Source organism: Hyperoodon ampullatus (assembly GCF_949752795.1).
Source record: "Hyperoodon ampullatus genome assembly, chromosome: 4".
Classification (NCBI taxonomy): domain Eukaryota; kingdom Metazoa; phylum Chordata; class Mammalia; order Artiodactyla; family Ziphiidae; genus Hyperoodon; species Hyperoodon ampullatus.
In genome coordinates this window covers 38,780,990-38,798,620 of record NC_136917.1, presented here as the reverse complement: position 1 = coordinate 38,798,620, position 17,631 = coordinate 38,780,990, and the positions used below count along the sequence as shown (strand labels likewise).

Sequence of the window (17,631 nt, the reverse complement as noted above, 5' to 3'; positions counted from 1 at the left end):
AGATGGTAGGATGGTGGAGGTTTGAGGACCACAATTTTAGCGCCAGAACCTCAAAACCCCCTGCTGCTAACCTTTCTCTCTTCCCCAGATATTTAATGAGCATGTACTATGTGCCAGGCTTTGCTGTCACCTGCACTGTCATATTTACCTAATTTGTTGGGAGGCTGGAGCAAGGTGCTTCACCTCTCTGAATCTCCAGCTGTTCTTCTGTAAAAATGGGCTCATGAAATTGATCTTGCAGGGCTGTTGGATGATTACATCAACAACAACAACAGCAACAACAATAACAATGACTTGCATTTATTGAGCCCTTCCTCTGTCCTGTGTGTTTTACATGCATTGTCTCTTTTAATGATTCCCACCATCTTGGGAGGTGGTGCTAATGAAATGCCCATTTACAGATATGAAAAGAGAGCTTCATGGTTCAGGGTACCCAATGTGAAGTCTGGGGCACAGCCTGTTTCCATCACCTGTGTGATTTTGGGCGATTCACTCGTGTAATTTTCAGTCTCAGTTTCTCATCTGTAAATGAAAAACAAAAAGTTCATATACTTTAAAGACTTAAAACAGCTTAGTGACTTATGTTGGCAAATGCGGGTGTGGTGGTTGCTGTTCCTGCTCTAGGCTGCCTGCCTGCCTATTCCTGGCACACAGTAGGTCTGAAGTGAGCTGAACCCATCTGGGCACTGGGGCCCTTTCTCCTCTGTGACCCAGGACTCTGCCTGATTTATTATATTCTGGCCTTGCCTGCCTGACCCTGATGTGAAGGGACCTGCCAGGAGGCAAAGTCTACCCCTGCGAAGGGGGACGAGATTCTGGGGGGAGGGTGCACCCCACCCCACTGAGGACTTTAGGATCCTCCACCTGAATCCCCCAGCCAGTGTCGAGGTGGAAGGAGTTTCGGGGTCTCCCCAGCATCCTACCAGTGTCAGGAAGACTGTCCTTTCCCACTCTCCTGCTCAGTAGCTCTGCCAGAAGCCCCATCCTTCAAGTCCTCTGTCACCAGAGACCACCCCACAGGGCAGGTCTGGACAGGATCCAGAGAGGGCCGGGAGGGGAGCTCTAGATCCATTGGGTGGTGCATCCTGGATGTGGGAAGATGATCCATGTGATGATACAAGGACCTCAAGGAATCTCCCCACTGGGGTCACCATACTGCCTGAGATTCCACCATTATAAATGTCCCTGGATCAATAGGGCATTTTCCCTTATGGTTGGGAGTGGAGCAGCTTGGCAGAGGGAAAAGGCTTAGGCTTGGTTATATGACAGACCTGGGTACCTTCCAGCTCTGCAACTTAGATTAGAGGCTTGTTCTCTTTGAGCCTCAGTTTGCTCTTCTGTTAAATAGGTATCTTCCCTCTTGCTATCACTTGCGTCTCTCTGCCTGATCCCAGGGTTCTGGCCCAGAGCACTGAGGGCAGGGTGATATATTATCTTGCTGGCCGAACATCTGGCACACAGTGGATTACTTTATGTAGAGCACCTGGCCCACAGAGTATTTTATGTACAATATCTGACACACAGTAGAAATGCTTTGTGTAGCACCCAGGTCATAGTAGCTGCTCTTTGTGTAGTACATTGGGCACTCAGTAGGCATAATTTATGTTGAACACCTGGGATACAGGAGACAGGATTTGTGTATAGTACCCAATGTATAGTGGTTACACTTTATGTAGAGGACCTGGCATATAGTAGGCATGCTTTATGTAAAGTTACTTCTCACAGAGTAGGATTACTTTATGTAGAGTACCTGACACACAGTAGGTGTGCTTTATGTAGGGCACCTGACACAGAGTAGGCATACTTTACATAGAGAATCCAGCACACAGTAGGTGCATTTTACATAGAGTACCCAGCACATAGTAGGTACGCTTACATAGAGTTCCTGGCACATAGTAGGTGTGCTTTATGTAGAACATCTGGCATAAAGTAGACAAGATTTATGCAGAATACTTGGCACACAGTAGATGCACTTTCTGTAGCATACCTGGAACATAGTAGGCACAATTTATGTAGAGTTTCTGACACACTGGGGGCATGTTTTTCTGAGGTACCCAGCACACAGTAGGCCTTCTTTACATACAGTTGTCTGCACAGACTAGGTTTACTTTATGTGGAGTACTGGCGTACAATAGCAAGGATACTAGTTGCCAGCCCTTTTCCTTCACTCCATCTTTTTTGGGGCTCCTGATTCTTCCCATCTTTCCATGCGATCCTCCGCTGTCCACCTCTCAGGATTTCATCTGAGGTCCCATTTCCCAGATAGGAAGACTGATCCCAGAGAGGGTCGGGACAGCCCACAATCACAGTAAGTTTGCCCACTCAGGGTCTCCCAGCTCTGCTCTTCCCTGTGTGAGCCCTGTTCTCTCAGCCTCTCACAGCCTTACCCCTCGTGTCTCCAGGTGCCCTCTTCCGATTGGGCCCTTTATCCCCTGAAGCTGATGCAGGTAACCCCCAGCCAGGCTGGATTCTCTGTTTCTGCTCCCAGCAGTCATGTCTCAATCCAGGCTTTCGGTTGCTTGGAGGCAGGGCTTGAACTCCTGCCAGGCTGTGTGCCCCAGAGGCCAGAGGCCAGAAGCTTCATGGTTCTGAGCTTTTCTTTTCTTTTTTTTTTTTTTTTTGCGGTACGCGGGCCTCTCACTGTTGTGGCCTCTCCCGTTGCGGAGCACAGGCTCCGGACGCGCAGGCTAAGCGGCCATGGCTCACGGGCCCAGCCGCTCCGCGGCACGTGGGATCCTTCCGGACCTGGGCACGAACCCGTGTCCCCTGCATCGGCAGGCGGACTCTCAACCACTGCGCCACCAGGGAAGCCCCTGAGCTTTTCTTGATTCTATGCCAAGAAGTGGTGTATGACGTCCTCCTGGCCCACATGTGGAAATGAGCACCGGAGATGTTTGCCCTGCTCACCTGGCACCTGAATGTTCATGCTTTTACCTGCTGTACCCTGGCCTTGGAAGGGCAGGGCTGGCTGTGAACACGTCCGGAGTCACCTTTGCCCACCCCCTAACTTGTTAACATGGGAGGTGCTGAGCCCTGAGGACCCAGTTTTCACACTGTGACTCTGAGCTGGTTTACAGTCCTCTCTCAATAACAGTCTAGCTTCCTTCCTCTCACCATCTATTTGGACAGCTGCCAGGTGGGGAGGAGGTAAAGAGGCTGTGGGAATTGGCTAACTCAGCTAAGCCCAGCCTCCCCTAGTTCAGAGGTCCAGCCAGGGAAAAAGGCGTCCCAGGAGGAGGGCAGAGGAAGTTGTATGGGATAAGCGGCTCTTGATAGAAGGTGCCAAGCTGGGGGTCAAGGAGCTGGGGGTCATACCCTCGGGTGGGGAAGGCCACTGCCCAAGGCAGTGGTTCCAGGGAATGAACTGGCCTGGGAAATGAATGGATACCAGTGGTAAGTAAACACACACACACACACACACACACACACACACACACACACACACAGAGTGTGGCATCCTGGAAGAGTGTAAATTGGGTCCTTTTTGTTCCTGTCCAGATTCAGAGCCTGGAGGAAGGTCTCCTGTACATACAGGGCCAGGCCAGCACCTATGGGATGTGTGCCGTTGGTGGGTTGGACCCTGGCATGTGGTCACCCACAACTTCCACCCCATCTGCATCAAGCCTGTGCTTTTTGCTCCAGGTAGACACCTCCCTGGCCACAGCTTGCCCACTGCCATGGTCTCTGTGTTGCCTCCAGGTGGGCAGGTGACCAGGGTGCAGAGAGGGCTATGACAGAGATGCCACTGCCTCTCTCTCACCTGGACTCCCACCTGCCTGACCTGCGGTCATGTCTGTGCAATGTCTGCTGCATGGCCACGTCTGGTCACGTTTATATTTCTACCTGGATTCTGGTTACAGCTGGTGTATGTTATAACACGTGACACTGGGTATATGTTTACACCTGAGCTCAGAGATGGTCTCAGTCATGCCTGGGGCTCAGCTGTGGCCAAGGATATTTGAGGCATGTCAGGGTCTGTGTGGTTCTTCTCCGAGATGTCATCAGAGATTGTCTGGTTCTCCTGCTGGTCACGTCTGGGCCACACCTGAGGTTTGTCTGAGTCACTCTGAGAAATGCCTGAGACCTTATGTGAGTCATGTCTGATGCAGGTCTTGGGGTGTGTCTGGGTCACACCTGGTTCACATCTGTGAAATCAGTGTATTTGGGTCCTGTCTGGAGCCTGCCTGGGGCACACTGAGGTCACGTCAGATTGTCTTCAGGTCCATGGCAGAGCTGTTGTGTCATGTCAGGCTGTGTCGTGCATGTCGGGACCTTGTCAGGACATGTTAACACATGGGGCCCTGTCAGATGTTCAGGAGAGGTGAGAGTGCTGGGGCAGATATGATGTCCTAAGTCTCTGTACAGATGTTTTGTAAAGTGCTGGGCTATGCCTGTGTGTTCAGAACATGCTGGACCACGTAGGAGCCATGCCCAGGCATGTTGGGGGATGTTGTATCATGTTGGGGTGTGTCTAAGCGTATAGAGTTGTATCTATGGGCTCTACCTGTACTGTATTCTGTGCCGCAGCCTGGCCTGTTCCCCCCCTCCCTCCTCCTCCCAGTTTCCTGTGCTCTTGGCCCCATTCCTGTTATGCTGGGCTTGGAGGGGAAATGCAGATTCCTGGCTGGGAACCTCCACCCCCCACCAAAAGGCCCTCCGTTCCCACTCTCCCTGGCCCCTGATGGCCCTCATTCATGTCATCTGCCATCGCACCCAAGGACGTGGTCTTCTATGACTTTCTGAAGCCCTGGCTGGGTGAGTAACTGAGTGGTCGGGATTGGGGACAACCTTGGGAGCCCAGAGGAAGTTGCTGCCCTTGCCCACTCCCCGTGGCTGCCTCGGCTAGGGGATGGGCTCCTGCTGAGTGCTGGTGATAAGTGGAACAGGCACCGTCGCATGCTGACACCCGCCTTCCACTTCAACATCCTGAAGCCCTATATGAAGATTTTCACCAAGAGTGCAGACATCATGCATGTGAGTATCTTGAACTCAGGGTCCCAGCTGGAGTCTTGTGGACAACGGGGACTCCGAGATTTCTTGTCTGGAATTCTCACAGTGCTAGGTGTCTTTGGGGCCATTGTTCTTCCTTTCTGAGCCTCAGTTTCCTCGGCTGTAAAATGAGGATAATATGATCCCTGCTTGGCAGGATGATCAAGATAACATAATGGAGCCATGTTCCTGGCACATAGTAGGTGCTCAGAGTGTGTTATTTTCTGTTTCCCTCCGAAAAGCCTTGGAATCTTGAGACACGGTTTATGATGATGATGAATATTGTGTAGTAGTCATCTGGAGTAACATATCACTTCAAAAAAATGAGGGTTTAATATTGAGAAGTCTGTGAATCAGTTGGCTAGTTCTTCTGGATGTGGATGGGGCCACTCATGTATCTGTGATCAGCTGTGGGTCAGATAGGAAGATTTGCTGGGCTGGAATCAGTCCTCTCACATGTTTGCGGCTTGGCTGACTGCAGGTTGCTCTAGGATGGCCTCAGCTGGGAGAACTGGACATTCTTTCATGCAATTCTCTCCCTCCAAAAGACATCTCAGGCTTGTTTACATGGCAAGAGCAGGGTTCCAACAGACTGACAGGAAGCTGCAGTGCCCTTTGGGGTCTAGGTTTGGGATGATCACCTTATCATTTTCACCAAGGTATTGGCCAAAGCAGGTCCAAGGCCAGCTCAGAATCAAAGGATGGTGAAATAGGCTCCACCTCCTAATAGAAACTGCTGAAAAATCACATTGCAAAGGGTTTGGTTATAAACATATGGAAGTGAAGTACTGGAGGTCAGGATTTTGTGAAGGTTGGGATTTTTTTCATACTGGGGAGCTGCAAGTGAGCTTGTTACTGTTTCATCAATTTGGCCAGAAGACGTGAGACTCCTGGGTCAGAAACCAAGGACAGTTTATTACCCTCAGCACAACAAAGAGCATGTGCTTCTTGTTGGTTTGCATTCTTCCTCCAAGTCACCAAATCCCATGCGGATGACACAGGTGGGCTTCTATAGATGCCAGTCATATAGTATGCTGTATTATAGTAGGGAGGAGTATAGGTTTAGGGACTCTGTGACTTTTATAGTTATTAAAAGTGAGCTTGATATTTGTCCAGGGGGAAACATAACCTCACTCCTCAAGGTTGTTTTCTACAAATACAACTCTGAGAAATGGCCCAGGTAAAGAACATAGGAGTCTTGCAATTTTTTTGGGCATACCCAGCATTAAAGGGCAGGGGTGCTCAGGTCTCATGGAAGACAACCTCTCTCAATATAGGGGCTATTTTCCTAATTAATTTATAAAAATGATGATGATGAAAGCTAACATTTGTTGTGCACTTACTTTATTCATTAACTTTACCAAGGATACACAGAGTGTAGAAGCAAGAGCCAAGATCAAAAACCCAAACTCTCCTAACTCCTAACAGTAGGACAGTTAGGACTTCATGTCCTAACAGTAACAACTTTTACTCCGACCCAAGCCTGGTCTTCCCCTGGGATGGCTGCCTGGGGCCAAGAGGCAGGGTCTGGGGGAGCCCATCAGGTGGTTGGGATTGGGTAGGGGCTCAGAAGAGGCAATTCCCAGTCCTAACCCTGTCCCCTTCTCTGTCCAGGCCAAGTGGCAGCACCTGGTCACAGAGGGCCACACCCATCTGGACATGTTTGAACACATCAGCCTCATGACCCTGGACAGTCTGCAGAAATGCATCTTCAGTTTCGACAGCAATTGCCAGGAGTGAGTCTTGGCCCAGGGCCTGGGTACATGAGCCATACACCCAAGGGAGTAGATGGGGAAGGGAGGACTGACCAGGGCTACCAGAAGGGCCTTCCTGGAGGAGGTGGGTCAAAGCTCGATATTGAAGGACAGGGAAAGGGAAAGAGGAGTGATCATTTCAGGTAGGTAGAACTGTTTGATAAAGGCCAGGAGCCTAGAACGATGAAAGTGTGTGCAGCCATGAGAAGACACCTTGGAAGTAAGTTTGGAGGAGTGAGCAGGGTTATACCTTAAGGACATTCTGAAGATATGAAGATATGAACTTTATTCCAAGGTTTCCAGGGAGCCATGGAAGGTGCTTGATCAGATGAGGGTCATGGTCAAAGCTAAGCTTGGACATCTGACTCAAGAGAAGAATGACCATAATGTAGACAGTGGATGGTGTTGACATTGGATGTAAGGAGAATAGAGAAGGGACTGGGCCATTGACCAGCTAGCAGAGGATAAGTTCTGAGCTGTGTGGACAGTTTTGGGAAGGAGAAGGGGTAGATACTGGGTGAGAGACAGAGGAAAGAAGCATGATATCTAAGCTGTGCTCTGGGTGCCTGGGGCATGGAGGCAGCTCACAGAGATGGGACGTAGGAGAGAAGAATCTGGAGAGTCTCATGTCCTGGCTTCTCCCCACACTGTGTCTGTGGGCCATCTATTCTTGGAGCCTCAGTTTCCTAGAGGGAGGTAGCTCCCAGCTTCTGGCTTTCAGATGTTTTATGTTGTTGGCTCCCTTCATGCTCTCATCCTGCAGGAAGCCCAGTGAATATATTGCTGCCATCTTGGAGCTCAGTGCCCTAGTGGCAAAGCGGCACCAGCAGATCTTTCTGCACGTAAACCTCCTGTACTACCTCACCCCTGACGGGCGGTGCTTCCGCAGGGCCTGCCGCCTGGTTCACGACTTCACAGATGCTGTTATCGAGGAGCGGTGTCGTACCCTCCCCAGTCAGGGCATTGATGACTTCCTCAAGGCCAAGGCTAAGGCCAAGACCTTGGACTTCATTGATGTGCTCTTGCTGACCAAGGTGGGCTCCTCTGAGATCCGAGTAGAAGTATTAGAATGGACCTCGATTTGATCAAAGAACTTGGATGGGATGCAGGGGGTACTGGGGAGCCATGTGAGGTGCTTGAGGGAGAGGGATGGGTCAGGGATAAGCTTTAGAGATGAGTGTGTGGAATCCCCCTGCAGGGGATTGCTGAGTCTGAAACTTGAAAGCCTGAGATTTTACTCTACTTCCAAGTTAATAAGTTAGTCTACGTGTGTGTGTGTGTGTTGTTGTTGTTGTTGTTGTTGTTGTTGTATACATACAGAACCCTGGATCAGAGCAGAGCATTTATTTCTCACAGCAGTAACAGTAGCCAGAGTAGAATTTAGCTCTTTTTCCCCATTCCCAAATTCTTTTGAGGGCTCCATGATGCTTTTACCTGTCCATGCAGCCATGGTTGCATCACAGGAGAATTACTTCCAGATATTGAAATTTGGAACTTATACAGGACAGCTGATGTATCTGCCCATTCTTCTGAATGGATAATAGGGATAGAGATAGAGGTATGGAGAGAGTAGAGAAGGGAAGAGAAGAGAAGAGAGGAGAGAAGAGGAGAGTAGAGGGGAGGGGAGGGGAGGAGAAGAGAAAAGAAAGAGAAGAGAAGAGAGAGAGGTTGTTTTGGAGCTTAAACAAATCCTCTTTGGTGAGAAGACAAAGTCTATAGGTTCTATAGGTTTATAACCCATTCCTTATCTCCAGGGGACATAAAGAATCTCTGTATTTACCATCCTAGCATGTGAGCAAATGGCTTTGGGGCAATGCTCAATCTCTAGCTTCCAAGGCAAGTTGCCATTCAATAATCCCGTAACCCAGGTTGCCAGCCACTTTTTTCTCAGAAGTTCCTTATCATGAAGAAACATGAAAATATTTATGGATCATTGATTCCTTTCACTGGGGAAAACACAGGAGATGAGGAGATCAAGGAGGAGACCTACGGGGTGGGACCTCTGGTGACAGAGGGAAGTCTAGGATTTCAGGGTGGGCTTGGGGTTCTGGATGGATGATGGAGGTTCAGAGATTTTCTCAGCTTAGGCTCAGGGGCCCTCAGAGCTAGTGTGATTCTGCGGATCTTGCTTTCTCTCCAGGATGAAGATGGGAAGGGATTGTCAGATGACGATATCCTAGCTGAAGCTGACACCTTCATGTTTGAAGGTGAGGGTCCCAGTGTGGGACTACAGAGGGGACATGTGCCTCTTCATCCCAGGGACTTGGTGTGTGGACCCTGGACCACGCCATCCCTCCCCATCCTCCCCACGGGCCTTACTGTGAAGGTGCTGTCCACCCTCTGGTGCTGAAGTAGCCCAGATATCCAAGCCTTTCTGGATGCTCTTCAGGCCATGACACCACAGCCAGTGGCCTCTCCTGGATCCTGTACAACCTTGTAAAGCGCCAAGAATACCAGGAACGCTGCCGGCAGGAGGTGGGAGAGCTCCTCAGGAACCGTGAGCCTAAGGAGATTGAATGGTGAGTACAAGTCCTCCTGGTGTTTTTATGAGCCTCTCTCATTGGCCCTGCTCCCTGGCTGGGGAAGAGAGAAAATACTTCTGTGGGTTCTGTCATTACTGCTTAGTGGGAATAGGAGCAGATCTCTGAGGCAGGATCTAGCACTCAGCATGGGTAGCAGGACAAAGGTGCAGGCTTTTGGGACAGAAGCTTGGATTTCGAGATAATTAGCAACAATGTGTGAGCGCAGATATTGCCACTTAGCACATATTCAGTAAGTGAACTTCCCCTCCACTCTCTTACTTTTCTCTCTGAAATCACATGTTTTCAAACATCTTCACTCCCTGGGTGAACATTTCTTCCTCCACATTTTCCCTTAGTGACCAGCAGATGTCTCCATCACAGCCTTTCACATCGTGCTTTGGCTGCTGGATTATGCATGTGGGGCTGGACGTGATTTACCTCTGTGTCCCCAGGGCCTATAACAGTGCTAGACACACAGTAGTGACTCAATATATGTCTCTTGTTTTACAAGAATTCAATGGCAAAAATTCTCCAATTGTCCAGAGTCCAAACTCTCAAGCCTGGGGTTGAATGTCCTATAATAACACACAGATTTTCTGATGGCATAGTAAGTGGCATGTATTGTGTTCATATGAACACAATTAATCACCAGAACCATCCTGGCAGCTAAAGTCTGTTATTACACCCAGCTTGTAGATGAAGAAATGGAAGTTTAGAAGTTTGAGTAACTTTTCTCTGAGGTGAATGGCATGTTGGTGATGGAGCAGGCACAGTGGGTGGCAGGATTCACAAGACCTCACACCAGTGGGGGAGAATCTCTGCCCATGCCCAGGTAATTAGATGAGTCAAGAATCTCAGGGTAAAGTATTTTTATCCACTCTCATGTGCTGGGTACTATGTTCACTTGAGTAGTTTGACCGATAGTGGGTAGAGGAAGCTTAGGATCCTCATAACCCCTAGGACCCCTCCTGGACTCTCATGGTCATTTGTCATCTCACCCCTAAAGTGATGAGTGATTCTACCTCATCACTCCACAGTCCTAGAAGCTTTGACTATCATAGCACTCTTGTGAGTCTGTGTATATGGATCCTAGACCCATTGCCCACTGCCCAGCAAAATAAAAAGCTGCCCCGGGATGAGCTCTGGAAGTCTTGTTGCCTGGCAATGACTTCGGTGCTGCTTCTGTTGCTCATTATCCTTGGTTTGGTCCTTGCCAAGGGTGAGGTGGCCAGACCATTGGGATCTGAAGGAAATAGGCCCGTAGTCTTCAGTCTACAGACATGGGTCTTACAGGGCTAGGGTAGAGAAGGAGTAGCAGGGGTGGATGGGTTGCATTCCTGGTCAGCAGGATTATAGAAGTAAACTATCTTCCCCCTCTCAGCCTAGAGGATTTTTAGGGTGGGAGGAAGAACCAAGAAGTGGTCCAAAGGTCTAGAACATATCACTTTGCTCCCCCCACTCTTGCTGTTCATATGTCAGATGCAGAATGAACTGAAGCAACTGGACATCAAATGTGAGTGCTGATAGGAATGATGGGATTACTCCCTTCCCCACCCCCCCCCACCCCCCCCCCCCCCCGCCACATATCAACCTTTTCTCCTTCCTGCTTCTTAACCAGCTTTTCTTCATGAGTCTGTTAGTTTTACAAGAGCTGGCAGATGCTGGATGTAAATGGGACATCATTTGGGAGAAATGTTCCAACTGATGGAGTATGTGTGGGCAGGTAATGGTAAGCAGTCAGGGGACAGAGTTGGATGATGTGGAGTAAGGTTTGGAAGACGGATATTGGGTTTTTTTTCACCACGGCTAACAGTACCAGTCCTGGCAGTATATCAGTGTGTGATGGACACGTTAACAAATGCCTCCGCCCTGCCCCTATTATTGTTGATGTTAACACAAAGTTTGAGGCATGCTACATTGCATTATGTTACCTTCTGATAATGCCCATCTCTGGAATGGATACATGGAAAGCTAGCGTGCTCCCTGTTGCAAAGTTTCAAGGATGCAGGAGGTGGGTTGTATTCAAACCATTTTGCCTGACTGAAGGCTCGATTCAGTGGCCAGCACAGCTACCAGTCCCAGCAGAGCTGACCTGTTTCCCATCCCCAAGGAGCCTCCTGAGAGTTCTGCCCCAAGGACTTGCTTGAATTTGGTGTCTCCTGATATAACTTTTCTATAAGCAAAGACTTCTGGGTCAAGGCCAAGAATCACTGGGCTGAGTAGTGTGCTCATCTGGTCATCATCAACAACCAAGCAGAGAAGGTAGGAAGTGGGGAAGGAATTTGGGAATCTTTCCAAATCATGTCAATGTCATGTCCCTGTCCCCTGCATAATCCAGTGCATTTATTCTGTCCTTAATAATACATATTCACTGTCTTGACATGTAGAGCTGGTCACCATTCATTCTTTTTTTTTTAACATCTTTATTGGAGTATAATTGCTTTACAATGGTGTGTTAGTTTCTGCTTTATAACAAAGTGAATCAGTTATACATATACATATGGCCCATATCTCTTCCCTCTTGCATCTTCCTCCCTCCCACCCTCGCTATCCCACCCCTATAGGTAATCACAGAGCACCGAGCTGATCTCCCTGTGCTATGCGGCTCCTTCCCACTAGCTATCTATTTTACGTTTGGTAGTGTATACATGTCCATGACACTCTCTCACTTTGTCCCAGCTTACCCTTCCCCCTCCCCATATCCTCAAGTCCATTCTCTAGTAGGTCTGCATCTTTATTTCCATCTTGCCCCTAGGTTCTTCGGATCATTTTTTTCTTTTTGTAGATTCCATATATATGTGTAAGCATACGGTATTTGTTTTTCTGTTTCTGACTTACTTCACTCTGTATGACAATCTCTAAGTCCATCCACCTCACTACAAATAACTCAGTTTCGTTTCTTTATATGGCTGAGTAATATTCCATTGTATATATGTGCCACATCTTCTTTATCCATTCATCTGTTGATGGACACGTAGGTTGCTTCCATATCCTGGCTATTGTAAAAAGAACTGCAATGAATATTTTGGTACATGATTCTTTTTGAATTATGGTTTTCTCAGGGTATATGCCCAGTAGTGGGATTGCTGGTAGTTCTATTTTTAGTGTTTTAAGGAACCTCCGTACTGTTCTCCATAGTGGCTGTATCAATTTACATTCCCACCAACAGTGCAAGAGGGTTCCCTTTTCTCCACACCTTCTCCAGCATTTATTGTTTGTAGATTTTTTGATGACGGCCATTCTGACTGGTGTGAGATGATATCTCTTTGTAGTTTTGACTTGCATTTCTCTACTGATTAATGATGTTGAGCATTCTTTCATGTATTTGTTGGCATTCTGTATATCTTCTTTGGAGAAATGTCTATTTAGGTCTTCTGCCCATTTTTGGATTGGGTTGTTTGTTTTTTTGATATTGAGCTTCAAGAGTTGCTTGTATCTTTTGGACATTAATCCTTTGTCAGTTGCTTCATTTGCAAATACCTTTTCCCATTCTGAGGGTTGTCTTTACATCTTGTTTATGGTTTCCTTTACTGTACAAAAGCTTTTAAGTTTCATTAGGTCCCATTTGTTTATTTTTATTTTCATTTCTCTAGGAGGTGGGTCAAAAAGGATCTTGCCGTGATTTATGTCATAGAGTGTTCTGCCTATGTTTTCCTCTAAGAGTTGGATAGTTTCTGGCCTTACCTTTAGGTCTTTAATCTATTTTGAGCTTATTTTTGTGTATGGTGTTAGGGAGTGTTCTAATCTCATACTTTTACATGTACCTGTCCAGTTTCCCCAGCACCACTTATTGAAGAGGCTGTCTTTTCTCCACTGTATATTCTTGCCTCCTTTATCAAAGATAAGGTGACCATATGTGTGTGGGTTTATCTCTGGGCTTTCTATCCTGTTCCATTGATCTATATTTCTGCTTTTGTGCCAGTACCATACTGTCTTGATTCCTGTAGCTTTGTAGTATAGTCTGAAGTCAGGGAGCCTGATTCCTCCACCTCCATTTTTCATTCTCAAGATTGCTTTGGCTTTTCGGGGTCTTTTGTGTTTCCATACAAATTGTGAAATTTATTGTTCTACTTCTGTGAAAATGCCATTGGTAGTTTGATAGGGATTGCATTGAATCTGTAGATTGCTTTGGGTAGTAGAGTCATTTTCACAATGTTGATTCTTCCAATCAAAGAACATGGTATATCTCTCCATCTATTTGTATCATCTTTAATTTCTTTCATCAGTGTCTTATAATTTTCTGCATACAGGTCTTTTGTCTCCTTAGGTAAGGTTATTCCTAGATATTTTATTCTTTTTGTTGCAGTGGTAAATGGGAGTGTTTTCTTAATTTAACTTTCAGATTTTTCATCATTAGTGTATAGGAATGCCAGAGATTTCTTTGCATTAATTTTGTGAAAGAATGCTCAACATCATTAATCATTAGAGAAATGCAAATCAAAACTACAATGAGATATCATCTCACACCGGTCAGAATGGCCATTATCAAAAAATCTAGAAGCAATAAATGCTGGTGAGGGTGTGGAGAAAAGGGAACACTCTTGCACTGCTGGTGGGAATGTAAATTGATACAGTCACTATGGAGAACAGTATGGAGGTTCCTTAAAAAACTACAAATAGAACTACCATACGACCCAGCAATCCCACTACTGGACATATACCCTGAGAAAACCATAATTCAAAAATAGTCATGTACCAAAATGTTCATTGCAGCTCTGTTTACAATAGCCAGGAGATGGAAATAACCTAAGTGTCCATCATCAGATGAATGGATAAAGAAGATGTGGCACATATATACAATGGAATATTACTCAGCCATAAAAAGAAACGAAATTGAGTTATTTGTAGTGAGGTGGATGGACCTGGAGTCTGTCATACAGAGTGAAGTAAGTCAGAAAGAGAAAAACAAATACCGTATGCTAACACATATATATGGAATCTAAGAATAAACAAACAAACAAACAAACAAAAAACAGTTATGAAGAACCAGGGGTAAGACGGGAATAAAGACACAGACCTACTAGAGAATGGACTTGAGGATACGGGGAGGGGGAAGGGTAAGCTGTGACAAAGTGAGAGAGTGGCATGGACATCTATACACTACCAAGCGTAAAATAGATAGCTAGTGGGAAGAAGCCGCATAGCACAGGGAGATCAGCTTGGTGCTTTGTGACCACCTAGAGGGGTGGGATAGGGAGGGTGGGAGGGAGGGAGACGCAAGAGGGAAGAGATATGGGAACATATTATATGTATAACTGATTCACTTTGTTATAAAGTAGAAACTAACACATGATTGTAAAGAAATTATACTCCAATAAAGATGTTACAAAAATATATAACAAAAAATGGTGTTGGGAAAACTGGATATCAACACGGAAAAGAATGCAGTTAGACCATATCTTACACAACTCATAAAAATTAACTTGAAGTGTATTAAAGACAAATTAAAACCTGAAACCACAAAACGCCTAGAAGAAAACATAGAGGAAAACTCATTTATATTGGTTTTGTCAATGATTTTTTTAGGTAAGACATCGAAAGCACAGGCAACAAATCAAAAAATTAACCAGTGCGAGTACATCAAACTAAAAAGTTCTGCACAGCAGAAGAAATAGTCAACAAAATGAAAAGGAAACCTGCAAATGGAAGAAAATATTTGCAAACCATATACTGGTAAGGGATTAATATCCAAAAATATAAGGAACTCATAAAACTCAACCGCAAAACCACAGATAGTCTAATTACAAAATTGGCAAAGGAACTGAAGAGACTTTTTTTTTCAAAGAAGATGGAGAGATGGTCCACACGCACAGGAAAAGATCCTCAACATTTCTAATGATCAGGGAAACACAAATTAAAACCACATTGAGAGAGTGCCTTACACCTGCTAGAATGGCTATCATGAAAAAGACAAGAGATAACAATTTCTCTGGACGATGTGGAGAAAGGAGAAACCTGTGCACTGCTGGTGGAAATGTAAATTGGTACAGACAACATTATGGAAAGTACCATATTTTCCATACTGTTGAAAGCAGTATGGAAGTTCCTCAAACCATTAATAATAGAATAATAGTATGATCCAGCAATATCACTTCCAGGTATATATTTGAAGGAACTGAAATCACTACCTCACAGTGATATCTGCACTTCTGTGTTGGTTGCAGCATTATTAACATTAACCAAAACATGGAAACAACCTAAATGTCCATCAGTGGATGAATGGATAAAAGATAAATGGAATATTATTCAGCCATAAAAAAGAAGGAAATCCTGCTTTTTGTGACAACATAGATGACCTTGACAACACTATGCTAAGTGAAATAAGGCAGAGAGAGAGAAACATATTGTATGATCTCACTTATATGTGGAATTTTAAAAAGCCACAGTCATAGAAACAGTAGATTTGTGGTTGCCAGGGGCTGGGGGCAGGGCTGAGGGAAATGAGATATTGGTCAAAGGTTACAAACTCCCAGTTAAAAGATAATCAAGCTTGGGGATCTTGAGTTCTATAGTGGAGACTATAGTTAATAATACCATTTTGTATACAGTAGATCTTAAATGTTCTCATTATAACAACAACAACAAAAAATGGTAATTATGTGAGGTGAAGGATGTGTTAACTAACTTGATTGTGGTAATCATTTTGCATATCTAAAATCATCACATTGTACACCTTAAACTTATTCAATGTTATATGTTAATTATATCTCAATAAAGCTGGAAAAAAGATAAAGTCTATTTTGTCTTATAGTATCCTAACCAACCCTGCTGTCTTTTGGTTACTATTTGCTTGCAATATCTTTTTCCATCCTTGCACTTTCAACTTATTTGTGTCTTTGGTTCTAAAGTGAGTCTCTTGTAGATAGTATACAGTTGAATTATTCCCCCTTCCTCCATCATTCTGCCAATATGCCTTTAGATTGGATAGTTTAATACATTTTTATTGGAAGCCTTGCACTCATAGGTAAACTCTTTCTTACAGGCTTGTATTCTAAAGCCTCAATCATCAAAACTGCAAACACGTTGTATACCAACGCTTGAGCCCTATTAATTACATTCATTGCCACTTACAACCTGAAAAGCTGTCTAGTACTTGAATTATTTTCTTTACATTCCTAACTGCCTAATCAGCAACTGTTTAATTTCTATACAACAATGATTAATTGAACTTATAGGAAAACAAATATTATGTATTCATATTACTAAAGGACAGCCTCGATCCCTAATACTTATATCATTCATTCTACTTATTGGTTCAACAAACGTACTAGGCCTAGTACCCCACTCATTCACACTGTTGACCTTAAAAGAGCCAGTTATCGGGCTTCCCTGGTGGCGCAGTGGTTGAGAGTCCGCCTGCCGATTCAGGGGATACCGGTTCGTGGCCCGGTCCGGGAGGATCCCACGTGCCGCGGAGCAGCTGGGCCCGTGAGCCATGGCCGCTGAGCCTGCGCGTCCGGAGCCTGTGCTCCGCAGCAGGGGAGGCCACAACAGTGAGAGGCCCGCGTACCGCAAAAAAAAAAAAAAAAGAGCCAGTTATCTTACCAGCAAAATGAGTTTACTTGGGAATAGCAGAGGAATTGCAATTCAAGACACACAAACTATAGCGAAACATAGGCAAGTCCGGAGAACAGAAGGGAGGGACTTGCTTTTACAGAGGAAAGGAGGAAATTGGGGAGGACTATGGTGGTTATTCATTGGCTGCAGGGGGTGGGCAACTTGTTGTTGCTCAGTCAGAAGGAAATCTTTTTTCCTGCTGGGGTCTGCAAGCTGCAGTGTGCGAGAGCTCTCCCTGAATTCAGGGCTTCCTGACTCCATTAAAAATTAGGTTTCCTTTACTCATTTTCACAACACCTACACAACTCTCAGTAAAGTTAGGTATGGTTATCCCTCTATGAGCAGGAACAGTAATAACTGGTTGTTGCCCTAAAACAAAAGCATGTGGATGATGGAAGAGAGAAGTCCTCTGTTTCCTCTGTGGGGTCTACTATCTAGGGTAATTGAAATGAGACCTATCTGCCCAAAGAGAGGATGAAATAAAATCACACATGAACATTGGAAATTTCATAGCAAGAGAGCCTTGAGGACATGCTTTGAGTCCTGCGGTCACCTCACTCAATCCCTGCATATCCTAGTACAGGAATCAATGGATTCTTGTTTTCTTGCCTTAAATTTACAATTCTGTCCCTGACAAATGAAACTGTTCCCGCTAAATCAGAAGGGAATTTGGGAGTGTGTCACCCTTCCACATCCAATGAGGGAGTCATCTTCCCACTCACGTGGTGTGCCCAGTCTCTGTCTGAAGCCTCCCTGCCTCCCTACGTGGGCCACTTCCTCTTTGGATGCCTTTAATCATGAGAAAATTC

At 45.6% G+C, this 17,631-nt stretch overlaps 1 pseudogene across 1 annotated transcript in view; it reads left to right on the top strand.

Annotated features, from left to right (window-relative positions):
* LOC307052346 (cytochrome P450 4F3-like) overlaps window positions 1-9,266 on the top strand; it is a 74,298-nt pseudogene extending 65,032 nt beyond the window's left edge. The window contains exons 2-8 of the transcript in view: window positions 3,499-3,642; window positions 4,702-4,755; window positions 4,847-4,974; window positions 6,604-6,725; window positions 7,507-7,777; window positions 8,884-8,950; window positions 9,133-9,266. The product of the transcript in view is annotated as a cytochrome P450 4F3-like (transcript). The remainder of the gene's footprint in view (window positions 1-3,498; window positions 3,643-4,701; window positions 4,756-4,846; window positions 4,975-6,603; window positions 6,726-7,506; window positions 7,778-8,883; window positions 8,951-9,132) is intronic.
* Window positions 9,267-17,631: the final 8,365 nt, after the last annotated feature.